Source organism: Dendrobates tinctorius, unplaced genomic scaffold, assembly GCF_039654945.1.
Source record: "Dendrobates tinctorius isolate UK_male_01 unplaced genomic scaffold, ASM3965494v1 ptg000084l, whole genome shotgun sequence".
NCBI classification, from domain to species: Eukaryota; Metazoa; Chordata; class Amphibia; order Anura; family Dendrobatidae; genus Dendrobates; species Dendrobates tinctorius.
Window position 1 is genome coordinate 25,851,261 of NW_027361752.1, and position 26,749 is coordinate 25,878,009.

General features: G+C 47.1%; 1 protein-coding gene across 5 annotated transcripts in view; it reads left to right on the forward strand.

Moving 5' to 3' along the window:
- Window positions 1-26,749, forward strand: part of CHODL (chondrolectin) — a 124,724-nt gene that overhangs the window by 96,870 nt on the left and 1,105 nt on the right. The gene's annotated exons all lie outside the window — the stretch shown is intronic.

The window sequence follows — 26,749 nt, forward strand, 5'->3', positions numbered from 1 at the left end:
GGCCCAATGAGACTACTGCTACCATCGGACTATCTCTGGTGTCACTGATAAAAGTGACAACAGGTGCCGCTGATGGGAGAGTAGTATCATCTGCCAGAATCTGGGTCAATGAGACTACTGCTCCCATCTGGCTATCTCTGGTGTCACTGATAACAGTGACAACAGGTGCCGCCGAAGGGAGAGTAGTATCATCTGCCGGCACCTGTGCTCACCTGTTAAAAAAAAAGAAGTAAAATTACATACTGTACATATTCATTATTCACATAATACATGCATATTGATACATAATATATACATATTCACGTAGAAATAAAAATACATTATACCCACCGCACACCAAATCCCCGATGCCCTCATCTCCTAGAAATAATGTAAAATAATAAACCAATATATACTCCCAGTCTGCTGTAGTCCAAGGTAATCCAGATTGTCCTTCGGCAATCCCACGTGTAGGACAGTCACATCGAGAGATGTGACCGCGCTACCCGACCGGCGATACACTAACAGGAGATAATCGCCCCTGCAGTGTATCAGCTGTTCAGCTCCATGCTGTCACTTATGGCAATGCTGCATTAGAAAGTTCTCACACAGCAGTACTGCCGTAAAGTGAGAGCACTGGAGTGATGAACTCTGGTGAACTCTGATGGTGGCGCATTGATACACTAACAGGAAGTAATATCTCCCACAGTGTATCGTTGGAGCCATGTACAGTGGTCACATTTCCCAGTGTGACTGTTCTACACGTGAGATCATTGTGGGACACTCAGTAAATGGACTATGGCTGACAGAATAGTATTATTGTTGGTTTATTATTGTATTTTTGTTGCAGGAGACGAGGGAGTCGGGGATTTGGCTATGCAGTAAGTATGGTTAATTACAATTAATAAAGGACTTTATTCTGGCTGTGTATTTATTTACCATATACAATAACTATAGGATTAGTAATGGATAGGTGTCTTATAGATGCTTCTCCAGTACTAATCTGTGGGCTTGACGTCACCGGACAATACAAAGGTGACATCAACCCCATAATTATTACCTCACCTGCATTTCACACACTATAAGGTGGTATGTGAGCACTATATGGCAATATGTGAGCACTATAAGATGGTATATGGGCATTATATGGCAGTATGTGGGCACTATTTGGCAGTATATGAGCACTATATAACAGTAAGAGCACTATATGGCAGTATATGAGCACTATATGGCCGTATGTGAGCACTATATGTGGCAGTACATGAGCTCTGTATGGCTTTATGCATTCACTATATGGCAGTATATGAGCACTATATGCTGATATGGTGGTATAGCAAATGTTAGAGCAAGTATATATATTGTAGCTGAAGAGCCTGGCGCTGCCCGGGCATAGTATCTAACTACGGTTAATTATAACAAAATATAATGTTTATATTTATATAGTAACTAACTGTGGTTAGTTATAGCAAATTATAATTATCCTCCATCCCATAGTCCCGTGCCCATATACCCATCATACATATCCTCCATCCCATAGTCACGTGCGCATATACCCGTCATGCATATCCTCCATCCCATAGTCCAGTGCCCATATACCCATCACACATCCTCTATCCCATAGTCCCGTGCCCATATACCAGTCATACATATCCTCCATCCCATAGTCCAGTGCTCATATACCCATCACACATCCTCCATCCCATAGTCAACCATTATGACATCATAATGAGCGGCGGGGCTTGCAACCTATGATGACATCAGCGTTGCCATGGCAACCATTAAGACATCATAATGAGGGGCGGGGCTTGATAAGCGCACACTTTTTCCCCATTATGTAGATAGGGGCAAAATTGTTTGGTGAATTGGAACGCACGGGGTTAAAATTTCGCCTCACAACATAGCCTATGATGCTCTCGGGGTCCAGGCATGTGACTGCCAAATTTTTTTGGCTGTAGCTGCGACGGTGCGGATGCCAATCCTGGACATACACACATACACACACACATACATATATACACACACTTGAGCTTTATATATTAGGCCTCTTTCACATTTCAGTTTTTTGCATCAGTTCAAATCCGCCAAAAAGGCAGACAAGCGGATCCGTTCTGAACTGATGTGAACGGATGGCACAGGATCCGTTTTCAGACGGATCCTGAAAATGAGGAAATGTAAAGGAAACGCTGAGAGAGAGAGAGAGAGAGAGAATTTTTTAATGGGGAAAAAACGGATCCTCAAAAAAAAATTGAGGATCCTTTTTTTTTCAAAACCTGGCGGATTGTGACTGATTGTAAAAAACTGAAGTGTGAAAGGGGCCTTAGATATAAAGCTGAGTGTATAGCCCCAACCACTCTGCATAGCCACATTCACTATAATATCCCACATTGTCCCGTCAGCCAGAGCCACCGTACTACTACCCCTAATATCCCACATCATCAGATCAGCGAGAGCCACCGGACTACTACCACTATACATATATACATACATACATACACACACTTGAGCTTTACTTAATATATTAGACTAGCTGAAGAGCCCGGCGCTGCCCGGGCATAATAACTAACTGTGGTTAGTTATAGCACATTATAATTATCCTCCATCCCATAGTCCCATGCCCATATACCCATCATACATATCCACGATCCCATAGGCCCGTGCCCATATACCCATCATACATATCCTCTATCCCATAGTCGAGTGCCCATATACCCATCACACATCCTCCATCCCATAGTCCCGTGCCCATATACCCATCATACATATTCACCATCCCATAGTCGAGTGCCCATATACCCATCACACATCCTTCATCTCATAGTCCCATGCCCATATACCCATCATACATATCCTCCATCCCATAGTCCCGTGCCCATATACCCATCATACATATCCGCCATCCCATAGTCCCGTGCCCATATCCCCATCACACATCCTCCATCTCATAGTCCCGTGCCCATATACCCATCATACATCCTCCATCCCATAGTCAACCATTATGACATCATAGTGAGCAGCGGGGCTTGCAACCTATGATGACATCAGCGTCGCCATGGCAACCATTATGACATCATAATGAGGGGCGGAGCTTGATGCACACACACTTTTACCCCATTATGTAGATAGGGGCTAAATTGTTTGGTGAATTGGAACGCGCGGGGTTCAGACATGTGACTGTGCCAAATTTTGTGGCTGTAGCTGCGACGGTGTGGATGCCAATCCCGGACATACACACATACATACATACACACATACATACATACACACACTTGAGCTTTATATATTAGATATAAGGCTGAGTGTATAGCCCCAACCACTCTGCATAGCCACATTCACTATAATATCCCACATTGTCCCGTCAGCCAGAGCCACCGTACTACTACCCCTAATATCCCACATCATCCCATCAGCCAGAGCCACCGGACTACTACCACTAATATCCCACATCATCCCATCACAGCCGCCAGACTACTAACACTAATATCCCACATCATCCCGTCAGAGCCACCAGACTACTACCCCTAATATTCCACGTCATCCCGTCAGCCAGAACCATCGCACTACTACCCCATATATCCCACATCATCCCATCAGCCAGAGCCACCGGACTACTACCCCTAATATCCCACATTATCCCATCAGCCTGGGGTCAGAATCAGAGCGCTGAGTGGAATGGACCTAACTTCAATACCGGGGATCCCTTTAATAGAAGCCTGGGGTGAGAATCAGAGCACTGAGGGATTTACCCTAACTGCCATACCGGAGGTCCCTTTAAGAGAGGCCTGGGGTCAGTACCAAAGTGCAGAATGGATTTGCCCTCACATCCATACCGGGGATCCATTTAAGAGGGGCCTGGGGTCAGAACCAGAGTGCTGAGTGGAATTGCCCTAGCTTCCATACCAATGATCCCTTTAAGAGGCCCTGGGGTCAGAACCACAGCGCTGAGTGTAACAGACCTATCTTTCATACCAGGGATCCCTTTAAGAGAGGCCTGGGGTCAAAACCAAAGCACTGGATGGATTTGCCCTGACTTCCATACCAATGATCCCTTTAATAGAGGCCTGGGGTCAGTACCAGAGCTTTTGAAGGCAATTGCCCTGACTTCCATACCGGGGATCCCTTTAAGAGAGCCTGGGGTCAGAATCAGAGCACTGAGGGATTTGTCCTAACTTCCATACCGGAGATCCCTTTAAGAGAGGCCTGGGGTCAGTACCAAAGCGCAGAGTGGATTTGCCCTCACGTCCTTACCCGGTATCCCTTTAAGAGGGGCCTGGGGTCAGAACCAGAGTGCTTAGTGGAATTGCCCTAACTTCCATACCAATGATCCCTTTAATAGAAGCCTGGGGTCAAAATCAGAGTGCTGAGTAATTTGCCCTAACTTCCATACTGGATATCCTTTTAAGAGACCCTGGGGTCAGAATCAGAGCGCTGAGTGGAACGGTCCTAACTTCCATACCGGAGATCCCTTTAAGAGGGAAGATGTGCCTATGGGATGGAGGATGTGTGATGTGTATATGGGCACATTGTCTTCCCCCTTTCTGGGAGGCAGACAATGGCTTTGAGCTTATGTTCCCGGGGATGCTAGATTTCTCCCACCATGTCAGTGTCTGTTGAGGTGTTGTCGTGGTGTGAGAAAATTGTTGCTCATAGCAACCAATCACAGCTCAGCTTCTTTTAAACAGCTCTGGTGAAATGAAAGATGCTTCATGATTGGTTGGTGATACAAACACACACATTCAATTTTATATACTGTATATATATGCCGCCTCATCACCACCAGAGCTGCTGCACCCCCGACCTTCTGTCTCTTCCCCACTACCCCATAGAATGTAAGTCCGCAAAGACAGGGTCCCCTCCCCTCTGTACCAGTCTGTCATTGCAAATTTGTTTACTGTTAATGATAGCTATAACTTTGTATGTAACCCCCCCTTCTCATGTGCAGCACCATGGAATTAATGGTGCTATGCTATATAAATAAATAATAATAATACTTCCCCTTGATAAAGCCGTGGCGAAATGCGCGTCGGGGTTACAGCGAGGCGTCCCCCCTCTTATACTGACAGCATGGGTAAGTGGCAATAAGCATATTGGACATTATGGGTATTATCCCTTGGAGCTTTGTACGGCGATTATTTGTGCTTGGTGTAACTGCAATATAGATGTGGTGACTCCCTGATTTTGGCACCTTGGTGTAGCTCTCTATTGTTATAACTCGGGCACGTTGCAATTTTACCGCAATATTTTGCTCACTAGGGTCTGCTTTGTAGTTTCATTTACGTTACTGCTTCTGTCCTACCCTTTATTTATTTATAATGGTGATTCCTTGCTTGTTGTTTTTTCTGGATTGCTCCTCCAATCTACCTCATATATATTTATGAATGTTTGAAAAATTTTAATATATCATAATAAAGACTTGCTAATATATAAAGCTGAATGTGTGTGTGTATGTATGTATGTGTGTGTGTATGTCCGGGATTGGCATCCGCACCGTCGCAGCTACAGCCACAAAGTTTGGCACAGTCACACGTCTGGACCCCGAGAGTGTCCTAAGCTATGTTGTGAGGCAAAATTTTAACCCCGCCCATTCCAATTCACCAAACAATTTTGCCCCTATCTACATAATGGGGAAAAAGTGTGTGTATCAAGCCCCGCCCCTCATTATGATGTCATAATGGTTGCCATGGCGACGCTGATGTCATCATAGGTTGCAAGCCCCGCCGCTCATTATGATGCCATAATAGTTGACTATGGGATGGAGGATGTGTGATGAGTATCTATGGTATAGAGGATATGTATGACTAGTATATGGGCACGGGACTATGGGATGGAGGATGTGTGATGAGTATCTATGGTATGGAGGATATGTATGACTAGTATATGGGCACGGGACTATGGGATGGAGGATGTGTGATGGGTATATGGGCACTAGACTATGGGATGGAGGATATGTATGACGGGTATATGGGCACGAGACTATGGGATGGCGAATATGTATGATGGGTATATGGGCATGGGACTATGGGATGGAGAATATGTATGATGGGTATATGGGCATGGGACTATGGGATGGAGGATGTGTGATGGGTATATGGGCACTCGACTATGAGATGGAGGATATTTATGATGGGAATATGGGCACGGGCCTATGGAATGGCGGATATGTATGATGGGTATATGGGCATCGGACTATGGGATGGAGGATGTGTGATGGGTATATGGGCACTCGACTATGGGATGAAGGATGGGTGATGGGTATATGGGCACTCGACTATGGGATGGAGGATATGTATGATGGGAATATGGGCACGGGCCTATGGGATGGTGGATATGTATGATGAGTATATGGGCATCGGACTATGGGATGGAGGATGTGTGATGGGTATATGGGCATCGGACTATGGGATGGAGGATATGTATGATGGGAATATGGGAACGGGTCTATGGGATGGTGGATATGCATGATGGGTATATGGGCACGGGACTATGGGATGGAGGATAATTATAATTTGTTATAACTAACCACAGTTAGTTACTATGCCCGGGCAGCGCCTGGCTCTTCAGCTAGTAATTTATAAAACCCTTTTCTGTGGTCTATGGTTACTCCGTTTTTCTTCTGTCTGCATGTTGCTGGGAGTACTCCACACTTACCTGTTGGTCCTCCCACTGGGTGGGGGAACTATATTGGTTTTGAACTAGTTCCTGGCCACATGTGACAACTATGTTCGTTTTGAATATTTCTTTGATCCCGTAGAATGTAAGTCCGCAAAGACAGCGTCCCCCCTCTGTACCAGTCTGTTATTGTAAATTTGCTTACTGTTAACGATATCTATAACTTTGTATGTAACTCACCTTCTCATGTACAGCACCATAGAAATAATGGTGCTATATAAATAAAAAATAATATATATATATTCTCTCTCTCTCTCTCTCTCTATATATATATATATATATATATATATATATAATGTGCCTTGCGAAAGTATTCGGCGCCCTGGAACTTTTCAACCTTTTCCCACATATCATTCTTCAAACATAAAGATACCAGATGTAAAACTGAAAAGTGGGGCGTGCAATATTATTCGGCCCCTTTACTTTCAGTGCAGCAAACTCACTCCAGAAGTTCATTGTGGATCTCTGGATGATCCAATGTTGTCCTAAATGACTAATGATGATAAATATAATCCACCTGTGTGTAATCAAGTCTCTGTATAAATGCACCTGCTCTGTGATAGTCTCCGGGTTCTGTTTGAAGCACAGAGAGCATCATGAAGACCAAGGAACACAACAGGCAGGTCCATGATACTGTTGTGGAGAAGATTAAAGCCGGATTTGGATACAAAATGATTTCCAAAACTTTAAACATCCCAAGGAGCACTGTGCAAGCGATCATATTGAAATGGAAGGAGTATCATACCACTGCAAATCTACCAAGACCCGGCCGTCCCTCTAAACTTTCATCTCAAACAAGGAGAAGACTGATCAGAGATGGAGCCAAGAGGCCCATGATCACTCTGGATGAACTGCAGAGATCTACAGCTGAGGTGGGACAGTCTGTCCATAGGACAACAATCAGTCATACACTGCACAAATCTGGACTTTATAGAAGAGTGGCAAGAAGAAAGCCATTTCTCAAAGATATCCATAAAAAGTGTCATTTAAAGTTTGCAACAAGCCACCTGGGAGACACACCAAACATGTGGAAGAAGGTGGTCTGGTCAGATGAAATCAAAATCGAACTTTTTAGCAACAATGCCAAACGATATGCTTGAGGTAAAGGCAACACAGCTCGTCACCCTGAACACACCTTCCCCACTGTCAAACATGGTGGTGGCAGCTTCATGGTTTGAGCCTGCTTTTCTTCAGTAGGGACAGGGAAGATGGTTAAAATTGATGGGAAGATGGATGGAGCCAAATACAGGACCATTCTTGAAGAAAACTTGTTGGAGTCTGCAAAAGACCTGGGACTGGGATGGAGATTTATCTTCCAACAAGAAAACATAAAGCAAAATCTACAATGGACTGGTTCACAAATAAACGTATCCAGGTGTTAGAATGACCAAGTCACAGTCCAGACCTGAATCCAATCGAGAATCTGTGGAAAGAGCTGAAAACTGCTGTTCACAAACGATCTCCATCAAACCACACTGAGCTTGAGCTGTTTGCCAAGGAAGAATGGGCAAGAATTTCAGTCTCTCGATGTACAAAACTGATAGAGACATACTCCAAGCGACTTGCAGCTGTAATCGCAGCAAAAGGTGGCGCAGCAAAGTATTAAGTTAAAGGGGCCGAATAATATTGCACGCCCCACTTTTCAGTTTTTGAATTTCCACAAAAATTTAAAATAACTAATAAATTTCGTTCAACTTCACAATTGTGCTCCACTTGTTGTTGATTCTTCACCAAAAATTTACATTTGGTATCTTTATGTTTGAAGCATGATATGTGGGAAAAGTTCCAGGGGGCCAAATACTTTTGCAAGGCACTGTATATATATATATATATATATATATATATATACAGTATATATATATTTTATTTACTTATATTTGTTTTCTGTGTGTAAACATATTTGAACATGGTATGTAATGCTATTATGGTCTTCAATGGAGAATGTAAAAGAAGAGATTGGGCAAGGAAATTACATCACAATTTTTTGTTATTTGATAAATAATATATCTTTATTTAGCTTGCAAATCTGCAGACAAATCCACAGAGAAAACTACATGAAAATCTGCATCAAATCCACATGGATTTTCAACTGCGTATTCTGCCAGGAGAGGCAGAATCCATGCAGAACTTTACTAAGTGCAACGCGCAAACATACCCTTAAGTGTATGTTCACACTGGGCGTTTTTGCTGCATTTTTTTATCTGCAGCAAAACCTAATTTCTTGGCACCAGAGAAGCAAGAAAGCAGGTTTAGGTGCGTTTTTGTTGCATGTTTTGGATGAACTTGTGTCTCTTTGTGCATGCTATTAAAGTTGAGCTGCTGTCTATGACTTTTCTGCAGCAAAAGACTGCAAATAATGATACCTGTATATTTGCTGCATTTTTTATGATAATTTTCAGCTGCTTTTTAAGGCATGCTCACACTGGGCATCTTTGCTGTGTTTTTTTCTGCGTCAAAACCAGATTTCTTGTCAGGAAAGAAGCTGCAGCAAAAAAATGGGTTTACTTATATTTTTCATTTCGGCGCTTTTTTGGTGCATTTTTCATTGCGGTTTTGGTCTAACTTGTGTCTCTTTGTGCATGCTAATAAAGTTGAGTTGCTGTCTATGACTTTTCTGCAGCAAAAGACTTGCAAATATTGATACCAGCGTTTTTGCTGCTTTTTATGCTAATTTTCAGCTGCTTTAATGGTATGTTCACACTCGGCATTTTTGCTGCATCTTTTTCTGCAGCAAAACCTGATTGATTGGCAGGAAAAAAGCTGCGGCAAAAAAACAGATTTAGGTGCGTTTTTGGTGTGTTGTTCGTTGCTGTTTTGTTGCGTTTTTTGGGGGGGCTAACTTGTGTCTCTTTGTGCATGCTAATAAAGTCGAGTTGCTGTCCTTCACTTTTCTTCAGCAAAATGCTGCAAATAATGATACCTGAATTTTTGCTCCTTTTTTATGCTAATTTTCAGCTGCATTTTACAGTACCAGCAAAGCCTATGAGATTTCAGAAATCTCATGCACACACATTGGTTTTTATTGTTTTTTTTTGTCATCAGGATTTTGAGCTTTGCTGCTTTTTTGCACATAGAGCAGGTCACTTCTTTCAGAGTTTTTGCAGCGTTTTTCACCCATTGGCTTGAATGGGTGCTGAGAAAAACAAAAAAAGCCTTTTTGCTGCAGAAAAGGCATGGACAGCAACTCAACTTTATGAGCATGCACAAAGAGACACAAGTTAGCCCAAAGAACGCCAAAGAGCACCAAAATAGCAACGAAAACCACACCAAGAAGCAACTAAACTTGCTTTTTCCCCGCAGCTTCATTCCTGCCAATAAATTCGGTTTTGCTGCAGAAAAAAAGCAGGAAGAACGCCCAGTGTAAAGATACCCTTTGCGATTGAAAATCCATGCGGTTTTGATGCGGATTTTCATGTGAATTTTTCTTGCGGATTTTCATGCAGATTTGCATGCTAAATAAAGATATATTATTTAGCAAGCAAAAAAAAAAGAATTGTGATGTCATTTCCTTGTGCAACCTCTTCTTTTACATTCTCCATTGAAGACCATAATATCATTGCATACCATAAATAAATATAAGTGAATATAATATATATATATTTCCTCTAACATTTGCTATACCACCATATCAGCATATAGTGCTCATATACTGCCATATAGTGCTCATATCCCATCTTATAGTGCTCACACACTGTCATATGGTGCTCACATACGGCCATACAGTGCCTTACAAAAGTATTCGGCTCCCTGGAACATTTCAACCTTTTCCCACATATCATGCTTCAGTTTTGTACATCGAGAGACTGAAATTCTTGCCCATTCTTCCTTGGCAAACAGCTTGAGCTCAGTGAGGTTGGATGGAGATCGTTTGTGAACAGCAGTTTTCATCTCTTTCCACTGATTCTCGATTGGATTCAGGTCTGGGCTTTGACTAGGCCATTCTAACACCTGGATATGTTTATTTGTGAACCATTCCATTATAGATTTTGCTGTATGTTTGGGATCATTGTCTTGTTGGAAGACAAATCTCCGTCCCAGTCTCAGGTCTTTTGTAGACTCAAACAGGTTTACTTCAAGAATGATCCTGTATTTGGCTCCATCCATCTTCCCATCAATTTTAACCATCTTCCCTGTCCCTACTGAAGAAAAATAGGCCCAAACCATGATGCTGCCACCACCATGTTTGACAGTGGGGATGGTGTGTTCAGAGTGATGAGCTGTGTTGCCTTTACGCCAAACATATCATTTGGCATTGTTGCCAAAAAGTTCGATTTTGGTTTCATCTGACCAGAGCACCTTCTTCCACATGTTTGGTGTGTCTCCCACGTGGCTTGTTGCAAACTTTAAACAACACTTTTTATGGATATCTTTGAGAAATGGCTTTCTTCTTGTCACTCTTCCATTAAGGACAGATTTGTGCAGTGTATGACTGATTGTTGTCCTATGGACAGACTGTAGATCTCTGAAGTTCATCCAGAGTGATCATGGGCCTCTTGGCTGCATTTCTGATCAGTCTTCTCCTTGTTTGAGATGACAGTTTAGAGGGAAGGCTGGGTCTTGGTAGATTTGCAGTGGTATGATACTCCTTCCATTTCAATATGATCGCTTGCACAGTGCTCCTTGGGATGTTTAAAGTTTTGGAAATCATTTTGTATCCAAATCCGGCTTTAAATTTCTCCACAACAGTATCATGGACCTGCCTGTTGTGTTCCTTGGTCTACATGATGCTCTCTGTGCTTTAAACAGAACCCTGAGACTATCACAGAGCAGGTGCATTTATACGGAGACTTGATTACACACAGGTGGATTATATTTATCATCATTAGTCATTTAGGACAACATTGGATCATTCAGAGATCCACAATAATCTTCTGGAGTGAGTTTGCTGCACTGAAAGTAAAGGGGCCGAATAATATTGCACACCCCACTTTTCAATTTATGAATTTCCACAATAATTTAAAATAGTCAATAAATTTCGTTCAACTTCACAATTGTGTCCCACTTGTTGTTGATTTTAACCAAAAATTTACATTTGGTATCTTTATGTTTGAAGCATGATATGTGGGAAAAGGTTGAAAAGTTCCAGGGAGCCGAATACTTTTGCAAGGCACTGTATAGTGCCCACATACTGCCATATAGTGCTCACATACTGCCATATAGTGCTTGCATGCCACCTTATAGTGCGTGAAACGCAATATCTGTTTATTTTTGAAAATTTTTTTTTAAAAAAAATTGCATGGGCTCCCATGTAATTTTCATAACCAGCAGAGTTAAAGCCGATGGCTGAGGGCTGATGTTAATGTTCTGGGAAGAAGCTATTAATATCAGCTCACAGATGTTTCCTTCGCCTTCACTGGCTATTTTACAGGGGAACCCCAGAAAATAATTGACATGGGGTCCCCCTATAAAATCAAACCAGCAAAGGCTAGGCAGACAGCTGCAGGCTGATATTGATAGCCTGGGAAGGGACCATGGATATTGTCACCTTTGTGGGGTTGGTGTCACTTTTGTATTGTCCGTGACATCAAGCCCACAAATTAGTAATGGAGAAGCGTCTATAAGACACCTATCCATTTCTAATCCTATAGTTGTATGGTCAATAAAGAAACAGCCAGAATAAAGTCCTTTATTAGTCTTAATTAACCATACTTACTGCATCGCCTAATCCCTGACTCCCTCGTCTCCATAAAGTCCATTTACCGAGTGTCTCACGACTATCTCATGTGTAGAACACTCACATCAGGAGATGTGACTGCTCTACACAGCTCCAGTGAGTTCATCACTGCAGTGCTTTCACTATATGGCAGTACCGCTGTGTGAGAACGTTCCCACACAGCGGTGCCATAAGTGACAGCAGAGAGCCGATCAGCTGATACACTGCAGGGGTGATTATCTCCTGTCAGTGTATCGCCGTTCAGGTAGAGCGGTCACATCTCCCGATGTGACTGTTCTACACGTGAGGTCGCCATGGGACAATCTGGATTACCTTGGACTACAGCAGACAGGGAGTATATATTGGTTTATTATTTTACGTTATTTCTAGGAGATGAGGGCATCGGGGATTTGGTGTGCGGTAAGTATAATGTGTTTTTATTTCTATGTGAATATGTAAATATTATGTGTCAATATGTATTATGTGAATAATGAATATATTGTATATGTAATTTTATTTTTTTTTTAACAATGAACACAGGTGCCAGCAGATGATACTACTCTCCCATCAACGGCACCTGCTGTCACTGTTATCAGTGACACCAGAGGATAGTCAGATGGGAGCAGTAATATCATCGTGCCAAGCCTGCTTCAGCGCTGTGGGTCACAGTCAGCTGTGGTATCACGCTGACATCTGAAAGTATGATCCCACAGCGCTGTGACCGACTGCACCAGCGGTAGCATTACCACACACACAGACACCTGCACACACCTGCAGACACACGTACACTCAGACGGACACCCACACACACAAGCAGACACCTGCACACAGCCACACACAGGCACTGGATGTGACAAGCATACCGGCACCAGGTCTGAAATAGACCTGATGACGCTGTGCGGCCATCCAATCAATGTAATGCCACAACCACCATGGCTGCGGCATTACAGTGTGTGGCAGACAATCCCTTCATGTTGATTGTCGCTCTAAAGAGCGCCAAAACATGCAGGGTGGGTACCCGAGCTCCAGCCGAGCAACCCCTTTAATACTCAACGAGCTCTGAGCATCGCAAGCACTGCAATGCTTGGGTGAGCACCGAATAGTGGCAGGCATGCTCGCTCATCACTAATGACAACTTGTTTCCTCACAATTACCTATAGGCATTCAATTGGGTTCAGATCAGTAGACAATTGGCCAGTGAATCACTTCCACTCTGTTCTTCAAAAATGTAACAGTGGCCTTAGTTTTGTATCATTTGGGTCTAAGGGGTAATATTTCTTATACAGGGTGACATGCCTGACATGCAAGGATAAGGAGACTAGAAGGCTATGTAATGCTCTTCTGGGAATTTAAATATGCAATTTGACTCTTCAGAGAATGTTACCTCTTTGACCACAGTAAGACGCCTCTCATACAGCCAAACCAGATCTAATGCTTTGCACTGGGGAGGGGCAACACCCTGAAAAACATGTCTGTAAATTGAGATTCTGGTTTGGCTTTTATCCTAAGTCATGTGGCAAGGTTCGTGAAAGGTTTGATATTGACTTTTAGGATTGCTCCTTCCAATAGGTGGCACTAGAGGTCTAGTCCTCCTCCTCTTTGAAGAGGCAGTTTGCATTTTTGTATCATTGTTATATTGGAAAATTGCACATTTATCAAGGGCAAGGATAGAAGTTTGATGTTAGAAGTTTCTCTTTCAATATAAAGCATCTGTGAATTCATGGTACCATTATACCATCAGTGAAATGTAGCTCCCCGACCCCAGCAGCACTCATGGATCTCCTCATAAGGACAATGCCATCACCATGTTTCACTGTAGACACCATACATTTTTGCAAAATTCATTTTTTCTAAATACATGGTGCCGAAATGCATTTAGAATACTTTTTTCCTAATCACAAATACTGCACAGCCTTTTATTGCCCTGAAAAGACACGTGTACCACTCTGATGTTTCCTAGGACTGTATTGAACACTTTTCACCCTTTTAAATTAAACGACAGCCTTATTAATGTCCAAGTGACCTTTACATATATGGGTATGGGTAAAGGTATGATTGCTGATTTTCACTGCTGTGCTGTAACACACAACAAATAATGTTTATTCAGTGTTTATGACTTTATCCCCCTATTGTCATGAGCAGAACTGCAGGACAGGCAGGCAAGGGAAAGTCAGGAAAGCCACGTAAAAAAACAGGAAATCCAGAAATGTAGGCAAGAGGATAGTCAGAGTGTAGGGTTCGAGCAGGCTCACAGGATGCAGTGACGAGACACGAGACTGAATGTGGGGTGAAATAAACTTTTATAAGTTTAAAGCCGCAAGGGCTAAACTGCTTCGATCAAACAAAAGGGGAAACACCTATTTGTCCTCGCAGGGACTCGTAAAACAAACATTCAAACAAAAAGGGTCCTTATTCTCTAAAATGCACTTAGCCTTCCGGGCGTCGCTCGAGTTCACGTCCACTCAGGGATTGCAGATTTGGCTGCCTTGTAATCCACGATTTCCCGGAAGGACTTGGGTTCGTCCGGCCCTGAAGAAACTGGAACGGTGGGGCACAGCAGGCCCTGAAGAAAACTGGACGGTGGGCCGCAATGGGCCCTGAAGAAACCAGAACGATGGGGCGCAACAGGCCCTGAAGAAACTGGAACGATGGGGCGCAACCGGCCCTAAAGAAACTGAACGGTGGGGTGCAACGGGCCCTGGAGAAGCTGGAATGGTGGGGCGCAATAGGCCCTGAAGAAATGGGGACGGTGGGGCACAACAGGCCCTGAAGAAACTGTTCGGGGGGATAAATCTCCCAGCCGTCCGTTTAGAGGCGCCCGTCCCCCAGCCAGGTCATGACGCAGTTCAAAAACATAAAATCTTAACAAACTCTGCTCAGTGTCCCCTCAGTAAGCGGGACAGGGGCTCTGCGGCCGCCTATAGCGAGGTGGCGTCCCCTGAGGTCGGTAATGACGGGGTCGCAGCTGTGGGAGAAAACAGGGGGGCAGTGTCCTGGTCACTATACCGGACTGCTGTCTTGTCGCCGCGGTCGCCTGAGATCCCGGTCCTGTCACAGCACGGAGTGAATCAGAGGGCGTCAATTTATCTGTATGTATCCGGGGAGGGACTCCCGGGGAGAGTCTCTTATGCGTCGCACTTCGGACAGTCTCAAATCTTCCTTTGACAGTCTCCTGCCTGTCTCTCTTCCCCACACCGTCAGTTGCCACAGTCCTCTCCCTGCCACACGGCTCTCTCTCCCCTGTCAGGCACTCTTCCAACTGCCACCTCAGCGCGTCCCCTGCTCCTTTTACCCTCGCCCCGCCCCCTGTTGCCCTGACAACTTCAGTCGCATGTCTCCCTTTGTAATCCCCCTGATGTGGTTTCTTCAACAACCCTGATGGCGGTCCCCCTGGTTCCAGCCCAATCACTGTATGGGGGTCCTCCTCCCCACATTCCCCCACCCTGTAAGCTCGCCAGTCCTCGGGCGAGGGTGTTAGTCTATTGAGATTGGTCTGTAAAGGTGTCAATATTTGTTGCCATACGAACTGGTCTTGTTCATACCGTTCGGGGGGTTTGCCGGCTGTTGACCGCTCGGAGCGTCTAAGTTCGACTGGGGTGGAATCTTCTGGGGTGGTGGACGTCGGTGAGCTGCAAGATGCCGGTGGGTTAATTGTGTCAACTGGCTCATTATTGGGTGGAGGGCCCTTGGGAACTGGAGGGAAATCCTCGTCGTCTGAGTCCCAGCATATGGACTCCGGTTCGGATGTCTTCGGGACGGGTTCCAGTTGCTTCGGGTCGGAAGAAATACACAGGCGTAACATATTACGATGCACAATGCGAGTGGGCAGTGTTTCATCCTGCTCGGGCCGTATTTCGTACACAGGTCCTTCTGAATGGATACGGCGTAGTACCCGATAAGGACTCTCTTCCCAACGTGACTCCAGTTTATTCTGGGGGCGTTGATCTAGTACAAGCACGCGGTCCCCGCTTTGGAGATGGGGAGGGGAGGTTGTATTCTTCCCGGGGTGTTCCCAGTCTTGAAGTTTGGTATGTACAATTCGGTGAAGAGTTTGCAACCTGTGGCGATGATTTCGGACCCAAGACGACACTCCGGTCCAGGGCCGAGGCTCTTCGGGGTCCAACTCTACCTCCGTGATCCCTTTACCCTCTCGTCCGAACAGCAGGAAATAGGGAGTATAGCCCGTTACTCGATGTACCCGATTATTATAAACCCACACTAATTCAGAAACATATTCAGGCCAACGAGCTTTCTTGTCACTCTCCAGAGTGCGTAGCATTTGAATCAATGTCCGATTAAATCGCTCACAAGCCCCATTCCCTTGCGGGTGATATGGTGTGGTCCGGGATTTATCAATCCCATAAAGATGATGTAGTTCCTCCATAACTTTCCCCAAAAAACATGCTCCCTGGTCGGAATGTATGCGTTGAGGACAGCCGTACACTTGTATAAAGTTTCTGCAAATTGCGGAGGCGGCTGACTCCGCGGTCTGGTCTCGAGTAGGGGTGACCACAGCGAATTTAGTGAAATGATCCACCATGACGAGGCAGTGTTCGTATCCCTGGAATGCGGGACCAATGTGCAGATATTCCACCGTCAGGAGCTCAAAGGGTTCTGAAGTCACAATCGTCTGTGTTGCGGCCCTCTGAGCAGGCGGTTTGGCCAATTCACATAAGCGGCAGGTATGGCAAACTTCGTCCACAACAGCCGACAAGCGTGGGTGATAAACTTTCTGTTGTAACCATTGCAAAGTCTTTTTGACTCCAAAGTGGGCCCCTTTTTCGTGAGCCTCTCGAGCCAGTTCGTGTAGTTGTGCTCCGGGTGTAACCACCTGCCAAACAGTCGTTGAGGTTGTTTGCGAAGTGATTTTACGGTACAGTAGTCCCTTTCGGATAATCAGTCTCTCCCATTGTCGCAGCATCAGCGACAGGTCTTGGGTCAAAGCTTGTCATTGAGTATCAGTGGGTAATTGACCAGCGGCGACCCATGTCCGGAGAAGTCCAACTTCTTCATCTTCTTGTTGCTGTTGTATCCACTTATCACGAGATTGTTCCAGGATGCCCCTGTGGGCCTCTGGGGAAGATACTTTTGCATCAACATTGGTGAGCACGGCAGCGGTAAGAGCGAACGGTATTTCCTCTCCTTCTAATTCTTCGTCTCGATTCTGTCCGGGAGTTGTATGTCGAATCCTAGAGAGAGCATCTGCATGAACATTCTCGGCCCCTCTTTTGTAAATAATCTTGTAATTGTACTTCGCCTTTCGGGCCACCCATCGCTGCTCCAAAGCCCCCAACTTGGCGTTTTCCAAATGAGCCAGTGGGTTATTGTCAGTTCGCACTACCACCTCGGAGCCCGCTAGGTACTCTGCGAATCTCTCCGTCATAGCCCACACCACTGCGAGGAGCTCGAACTTGAAAGAGCTGTAATTGTCAGGGTTTCGCTCGGAGTCATGGAGTGAACGGCTTCCATAAGCAATCACCCTCTCCCGGCCATCCTGAACCTGTGACAACACAGCTCCTAGCCCGTGAAGACTCCCGTCAGTGTGCAGGATGAACGGCTGAGAAAAATCCGCATAAGCCAACACTGGGGCATCCGAGAGTGCAGCCTTGAGATCTCGGAAGGCCTCTTCCTGAGGGTGTTGCCACTGGATTTTTCGCCCATTGGCCCCAGCGGGAGCCCCCTTCAGCAGGTCATGCAGGGCTCGAGCTCGACATGCAAAATTCTTTACGAAACGACGGTAATATCCAGCTAACCCCAGAAAAGCCCGCACGTCTTTCACCATCTCGGGGGTAGGCCATTCCTGGATAGCAGCAATCTTCTCCCGGGATGGCCTCACACCCTCTGCTGAAACGACATGACCCAGATACTCAATCTGAGAGCGAAATAGGTGGCACTTCTGAGGCTTCACCTTCAACCCGTACTTTTGCAGCCGGCTGAGTACCTGTCCCAACCGCTTCAGGTGGTCCTCGAAGGAGGCGGCATAGACAATGATGTCGTCCAGGTAGATCAACGTGGCCTCAAAATTGAGATCCCCTAGACATCGCTCCATCAATCGCTGAAATGTCCCGGGGGCGTTGGCCAGCCCGAATGGCATTCGATTAAACTCAAACAGTCCCATGGGCATTATGAACGCCGTCTTAGCTCTGTCCTCTTCTGACATGGGCACCTGCCAGTACCCACTGGCCAAGTCCAGGGTCGAAAAATATGTTGCTTTGCCCAATGCAGACAGAGATTCTTCTATGCGGGGCAGTGGGTATGAGTCTTTGATAGTGCAAGCATTCAATTTACGATAATCCACACAGAATCGTAGTGTACCATCTTTCTTCCGGACCAACACGATGGGGGCCGCCCAAGGGCTTTGACTTTCCCGTATCACCCCTTTTTGTAGCATCTGAGCCAGCAAAGTTTTCACCTCTTGATAGAGTTGTGGCGGAATCTGTCGATATCGTTCTCGGATAGGGGCCGCTCCTGCTGTGGGGATCTCATGAGTGATGGCGGTGGTACACCCAAAGTCATCCTCATGACTAGCAAATACTTCATGGTACTGTCCCAGCAATGCTTTTACTTGTGAAAGTTGGGCCGCAGTTAGTCCAGAAAGCTCTGCCCGCATCTGCTCCAAAATATTCCGGCCCTTCTCTTGTGTCGAGACTTCGTGGGCCTGTAGGGTTCGTATTGTTACCTCCCAAGGATCCTCGGGGTGTACTCGTAATTGAACCGCAGGAGCGGGCAACACTTCTTCTAAAGGCTTTACTAGTTTGGCCAGTACAGTCCGTGCTTTCAGAATGGTATCTCGGTCTTCAAGGTTAACGCAGCGGACCAGGACGGTTCCTTTTCGCACCGTAGCGAGGGAACGAGCCACCAGTATGCCAGGAGATAAGTGCTCTGAGGGACACGGCTCCACCTGCACCTCTACGCCTTCCAAAGGTATCGGGGCCCGAATTGGCAGGGCCACCACTGTCTGTCCAGGAGGCAGCACAAGCAGGGGTGCCGCTGTCGCGATGACCTTGCCCAGAGCCTCACCCTCCCAGCAGTCCCGATACACCCGCGCACCTCGCACCAGCTGCTGGAATACCTGTCCCTGAGCCGTGCGAGAACCCCACTGCTTCAGTGTCATTTGTGTGGGATCATTAAGCAACAAGTTACCAAACTCTTTTAAAATATTCATGCCTAGGGTGACGGGGTGTCGTTGATCAGCTTCTCCTTGAGTCAGCACCACCCCTCTGCGGCCAAGGGGTTTACCGCACAACGTCACCTGCACCCACACTACCCCGGCAACCGGGACCGGCAGTTGGTTGGCGGCTACTAGTCTAATCATGGGCCCCCACTGAGGCCTTGCTGACTCCGGAAAGTTTCGCTGAAAGTACGCTGCGGGCATAGTGGTTACTTGTGACCCCGTGTCCACCAGACACCGGACGGCCCGGCCCTCTACTTCTGCCCAAACTACAGGACACTTTGCTACCAAATCTTCGGGACTTCCACCACCCCTAGTTGTGGTTTTCGGCTCCGAGCGGCGTCCCCCCAGCCCGGAGCCCTTTAGTTTAATGGCCGCCGGGGTGGGTATTTCCCATGCCGCGGACACTCTCGGGCGAAGTGGCCTGGTTCTCCACACTCATAACACCGGGCTGGTAGAGATTGACCACCCCGCGAAGAGCGTGACCCCCAGGGACCGGGATTAACACTGGGTCGCCCAGTCTCCGGTTCGGTTCTTCTCTTTACTTCAGCCAACTCGCTCTTAATATTTCTCAACTCTCGCTTCATCTCCTCCACCCATTGAGGTTCCTCAACTGTGTTCGAGGAGGCCTCCACACCTCGGACCTTCCCCACGGGGACCGCCATCCCCTGCTCTTGCTCCCGAACCCGTGCCTGACTTCCCACTTCTAAAAAGTCTATTTGGGGATTCATTCTGATCTGTTCCCGTAATGCCTGCTTTATCAGTGGATCTCGCAGTCCAGTCACCAGTAGGTCACGTAGGGTAATGTCAACAGGTCCTACCCCTACCCCGTCTTTTCTTTCAATAGCCGTATGCAACTCTTGGAGTACATTCATATACTGAGTAATCGTCTCCCCCTCTGCCTGCATCCGGCTAAACAGACGGGTCCTTAACTCTCCCACATTAGTGGGATCCCCGTCGGTCTGTTCCACTATCTGCAACACCTTTTCAAAAGTGTTGCGGTGCCCCGGAGGTTTCAACATCACTGACCTCCGCACCTCCCCGTCTAGGGCCATGAGTGCCACTTCAGCTTCCAGGTCAGGGGTCATCGGGTGCATCCGAAAAAGCCCCCGCATCCGCTCTGTCCAGCTCCATAGCATAGTATTGGAGCCAGAGAATCTAGGCAGGTTGTTCAGCATGGCCCCCAATGAAATGCTGGTACGGGGACCCTCATTATTTACAGAGCTTACAGCTCTCCCATGTTCGGGGCCACCACTGTCCGCGCTCGGAGACTGCATCCTGCCGACTACGCCAAGTGTAGGGTTCGAGCAGGCTCACAGGATGCAGTGACGAGACACGAGACTGAATGTGGGGTGAAATAAACTTTTATAAGTTTAAAGCCGCAAGGGCTAAACTGCTTCGATCAAACAAAAGGGGAAACACCTATTTGTCCTCGCAGGGACTCGTAAAACAAACATTCAAACAAAAAGGGTCCTTATTCTCTAAAATGCACTTAGCCTTCCGGGCGTCGCTCGAGTTCACGTCCACTCAGGGATTGCAGATTTGGCTCCCTTGTAATCCACGATTTCCCAGAAGGACTTGGGTTCGTCCGGCCCTGAAGAAACTGGAACGGTGGGGCACAGCAGGCCCTGAAGAAAACTGGATGGTGGGGCGCAACAGGCCCTGAAGAAACTGGAACGATGGGGCGCAACCGGCCCTACAGAAACTGAACGGTGGGGCGCAACGGGCCCTGAAGAAGCTGGAATGGTGGGGCACAGCAGGCCCTGAAGAAAACTGGACGGTGGGGCGCAACGGGCCCTGAAGAAACCAGAACGATGGGGCGCAACAGGCCCTGAATAAACTGGAACGATGGGGCGCAACCGGCCTTAAAGAAACTGAACGGTGGGGTGCAACGGGCCCTGGAGAAGCTGGAATGGTGGGGCGCAATAGGCCCTGAAGAAATGGGGACGGTGGGGCACAACAGGCCCTGAAGAAACTGTTCGGGGGGATAAATCTCCCAGGCATCCGTTTAGAGGCGCCCGTCCCCCAGCCAGGTCATGACGCAGTTCAAAAACATAAAATCTTAACAAACTCTGCTCAGTGTCCCCTCAGTAAGCGGGACAGGGGCTCTGCGGCCGCCTATAGCGAGGTGGCGTCCCCTGAGGTCGGTAATGACGGGGTCGCAGCTGTGGGAGAAAACAGGGGGGCAGTGTCCTGGTCACTATACCGGATTGCTGTCTTGTCGCCGCGGTCGCCTGAGATCCCGGTCCTGTCACAGCACGGAGTGAATCAGAGGGCGTCAATTTATCTGTATGTATCCTGGGAGGGACTCCCGGGGAGAGTCTCTTATGCGTCGCTCTTCGGACAGTCTCAAATCTTCCTTTGACAGTCTCCTGCCTGTCTCTCTTCCCCACACCGTCAGTTGCCACAGTCCTCTCCCTGCCACACGGCTCTCTCTCCCCTGTCAGGCACTCTTCCAACTGCCACCTCAGCGCGTCCCCTGCTCCTTTTACCCTCGCCCCGCCCCCTGTTGCCCTGACAACTTCAATCGCATGTCTCCCTTTGTAATCCCCCTGATGTGGTTTCTTCAACAACCCTGATGGCGGTCCCCCTGGTTCCAGCCCAATCACTGTATGGGGGTCCTCCTCCCCACAAGAGTACAAGCCGGGGTCAATATCAAGATACTCACTAAATAGAAGATACCACAGAACCACCAGCAAAGCTATAAAGGGCCTGTCACACTAAGCGATATCGCTAGCAATATCGCTATAACGTCACTGGTTTTGTGACATAGCAGCGATATTGCTAGCGATATCGCTATGTCTGATACTTACCTCCGACCGACTCCCCCACTGGTTATCGCTGATCTCGCGAGAACGTCCTGGACCGTTTCTCGTCGGGCGCTTCCTGCTGGGCTTCCTGCTGTGACGACGAGCGATGCTTGGACGCGGGCGGGAGGACGTCAGGATCGCCTCGTCTGACTGGTAAGTAGCGACCCCCGACCGCTGCTATGTCGCTGGTGAGATCTGCCTGTGTGGCAGCTCACTAGCGACCACTTAGCGATGCACCAGCGATCCTGACCGGGTCATATCGCTGGTCGGGATCGCTGGTACATCGCTAAGTGTGACAGTACCTTTACTGTCAGCCACGGAAAGAATGGTGAGGATTTAAATAGCAAGGTGCCCTCCCATGGCTCCATCAGAGAACTAATCAAAGTTGACCACTGAAGTACCAGATCAAACACAAGTCTAGCAGACCTATGTTTTAGCTGAGCAACGCTTATAGAGCTCAGCAGCAACTGCGACCTTAACGCCACTTCTCCTAGTAGACATAAGAGTCTGTTCACTCATGGATGTTACATCTATCTCTATTGCTAAGCTGTGAGGTTTGACATATTCTGAAAACCCAGGTGGAAATGCCTGAGGTTTTTATGATGCTTCTCTTCAACTTTGTGTAAAACAGCAGTGGGTATTTGTTTGGCAATTTGCACAAATCAAATTGCAAATTTTTCAAATTCACTAGGTCCTGCAAATTTGCTAAGATTTTACACAAATTTGATTTGCATCTCTACTATTTATCTATCTATTATTATTATTATTATTATTTATTGTTATAGCGCCATTTATTCCATGGCGCTTTACATGTGAGGAGGGGTATACATAAAAACAAGTACAATAATCTTAAACAATACAAGTCATAACTGGTACAGGAGGAGAGAGGACCCTGCCCGCGAGGGCTCACAATCTTCAAGGGATGGGTGATAATACAGTAGGCGAGGGTAGAGCTGGTCGTGCAGCGGTTTGGTCGATCGGTGGTTACTGCAGGTTATAGGCTTGTTGGAAGAGGTGGGTCTTCAGGCTCTTTTTGAAGGTTTCGATGGTAGGTGAGAGTCTGATATGTTGTGGTAGAGAGTTCCAGAGTAGGGGTGATGCGCGAGAGAAATCTTGTATGCGATTGTGGGAAGAGGAGATAAGAGGGGAGTAGAGAAGGAGATCTTGTGAGGATCGGAGGTTGCGTGCAGGAAAGTACCGGGAGACGAGGTCACAGATGTATGGAGGAGACAAGTTGTGGATGGCTTTGTATGTCATGGTTAGGGTTTTGTAATGGAGTCTCTGGGCAATTGGGAGCCAGTGAAGGGATTGACAGAGGGGAGAAGCTGGGGAATAGCGGGGGGGGACAGGTGGATTAGTCGGGCAGCAGAGTTTAGAATAGATTGGAGGGGTGCGAGAGTGTTTGAGGGGAGGCCGCAGAGCATGAGGTTGCAGTAGTCAAGGCGAGAGATGATGAGGGCATGGACTAGGGTTTTTGCAGATTCTTGGGTGAGGAATGAACGGATGCGTGAAATATTTTTGAGTTGAAGTCGGCAGGAAGTGGAAAGGGTTTGGATATGTGGTTTGAAGGAGAGATCAGCGTCAAGGATTACTCCGAGGCAGCGAGCTTGTGGGACTGGGGAGAGTGGGCAGTCATTTACTGTAATTGATAGGTTCGTAGGGGGGGTCACGTGAGATGGGGGAAAGATGATGAATTCTGTTTTGTCCATGTTGAGTTTCAGATATCTAGTGGAGAAGAAGGATGAAATAGTGGACAGACATTGAGGGATTCTGGTTAGTAGGGAGGTGATATCTGGTCCAGAGATGTAGATCTGTGTGTCATCAGCATAAAGATGATACTGAAAGCCATGAGATTCTATGAGCTGTCCCAGGCCAAAGGTGTAAATAGAGAACAGCAGGGGCCCTAGGACTGAACCTTGTGGGACTCCGACAGATAGGGGGCGAGGTGAGGAGGTGGTGTGTGAGTGGGAGACGCTGAATGTCCGGTCTGTTAGGTATGATGAGATCCAGGAGAGGGCCAAGTCTGTGATGCCGAGGGATGAGAGGGTCTGTAATAATAGGGAATGGTCCACTGTGTCAAAGGCAGCCGACAGGTCCAGGAGGAGGAGGACAGAGTAGTGTCGCTTGCTCTTGGCAGTTAAGAGGTCATTGGTGACCTTAGTAAGGGCAGTTTCAGTGGAGTGGTGTGACCGGAAGCCAGATTGTAAGCGGTCGAAGAGGGAGCAAGAAGAGAGATGGGAGGACAGTTCAAGGTAGACGTGTTGTTCCAGTAGCTTGGAGGCGTATGGGAGAAGTGATATAGGGCGATAGCTAGATACAGAGGATGGGTCAAGAGAGGGCTTTTTGAGGATAGGTGGGATGGAGGCATGTTTAAAGCTTGAGGGGAAAACACCAGTTGTTAGTGATAGGTTGAAGAGATGGGTTAGGGTTGGGATGAAGACTGTGGTGAGGTTTGGGATGAAGTGGGATGGGATCGGGTCGAGTGCACAGGTGGTGAGATGTGATCTTGAGAGTAGAGTGGAGAGTCGATCTTCTGTAATGGTGGAGAAGTTGGTTTTGAAGGTGGAGGGCTGGGAAGTCGGGAGGAAGGGCTCTGGGGGTTGTTGACCAAAACTGTCCCTGATGTTATCAATTTTCTGCTTGAAAAATGAGGCAAAGTCTTCAGCTGAGATGAGTGGGGAGGGAGGAGGTGCTGGGGGGCGGAGGAGAGAATTGAAGGTGTTGAATAACTGTTTAGGGTTGTGAGACAGGGAGGATATGAGAGATGAGAAGTAGGTTTGTTTAGCTGTGGCGAGTGTGGTCTTGAAAGTAGTGAGGGACTGTTTGAATGCGATGAAATGCTCGTTGGAGTGGGATCTTTTCCATCTGCGCTCAGCAGCCCTGGAAGCTCGCCTCAGCTCTTTGGTCAGGCTGGTGTGCCAGGGCTGTCTGTTGATTTTGCGAGTTTTGGTATGTGTAAGTGGGGCAGCGGATTCCAAAGCTACAGCTATTGTGGTGTTATATAGAGCGGCAGCGTCATCCGCATTGTGTAAGGAACTTATATCTGTAAGAGGGAGGAGGGATTCGGAGAATGAGTGTAGGTCAAGGTGTTTAAGATTCCTGCGAGGGTGTGAAAGTTTGTGGGGTGGGGGTTGTAGACATGGAGTGAAGAGGGAAGAGAATGTGAGCAGGTTGTGGTCAGAGAGAGGAAGAGGTGAGTTAGAGAGGTTAGATAGGGAGCAGAGGCGGGTGAAGATTAGGTCCAGTGTGTGGCCATCTTTGTGGGTGGCTGTAGAAGACCATTGAGTGAGGCCGAAGGAGGAAGTGAGAGATAGAAGTTTAGTGGCAGCTGAGAGGGAAGTGTCAATGGGGATGTTGAAGTCGCCCATGATGATAGTAGGGATGTCCGCGGAAAGGAAATGAAGTAACCAGGTGGTGAAGTGGTCAAAGAAGGTGGTGGCTGGCCCTGGGGGGCGGTAGATGACAGCCAGTTGGAGGTTGGAGGGGGAGTAGATGCGCACAGAGTGCACCTCAAAGGAAGGGAGGGTAACAGAGGGTGGCAGTGGGATTGGGGTGAAGGAGCAGGTATCTGACAGGAGAAAACCAACTCCTCCACCATGTTTGCTGCTGGGGCGGGGGGTGTGAGAAAGGTGGAAGCCGCCATACGAAAGTGCAGCAGGAGAGGCTGTGTCAGAAGGGGTGAGCCAGGTTTCGGTGATGGCGAGGAAGGAGAGTTTGGTAGTAACAAAAAGATCATGGATGTAGGAAAGCTTGTTGCAGACAGAGCGAGCGTTCCACAGAGCTCCTGTTAGTGGGACTGGGGAAGCGGGGGCTGGGTGAATGGGTATAAGGTTGGAGAGGTTACGGAAGGTTGTGATAGAGTGTGGATGGGAGGTAGAAATGACTGTGGGAATGTGGTGAGGAGGACCAGGATTTGGAGAGATATCACCAGCAGTGAGAAGGAGCAGAGAAAGTGTTACCAGGTGGGAGCAGGAGAGGGCATGAGGGGGCTGTCTGTGTTTGGAGACAGAGGATTGTATGTTAAGGAACAGTTTTGAGGCGGAGGTGAGGTGGATGGGGAGGATTGAAGAAGAGATGAACAGTTCCTTACTAGGAGTAGGGATTAGGGGAATTAGCAGAAAGTGAAGGATTATTGGGGTGAAAGTGAAAACAAACAGAAACATTGTTTACAGTGACTGTGTCCAGTTACCTTCAGTTCCCTTCTGGTTCAATTCTGGTTTTAATTCTTAAATTAATCTTCACACTTCTAGCACACACTTCTAGCAATCACAATGCAGACTGAAGTCTATGCAGACTTGTACTCTGCAATATATGTACAACTAAGTGCAGTCAGGTGTGAAGCAGAGAGGAGAGGTCTCTGCTCATCTTGGCCAGACAATTAAGAGTGGACCAGATGTATATGATCAAGCCAGAGTAAACAAGGTCATAAATAACACTTGGGTAAGCTGGGGTTAGCTGAAAGGCATACCA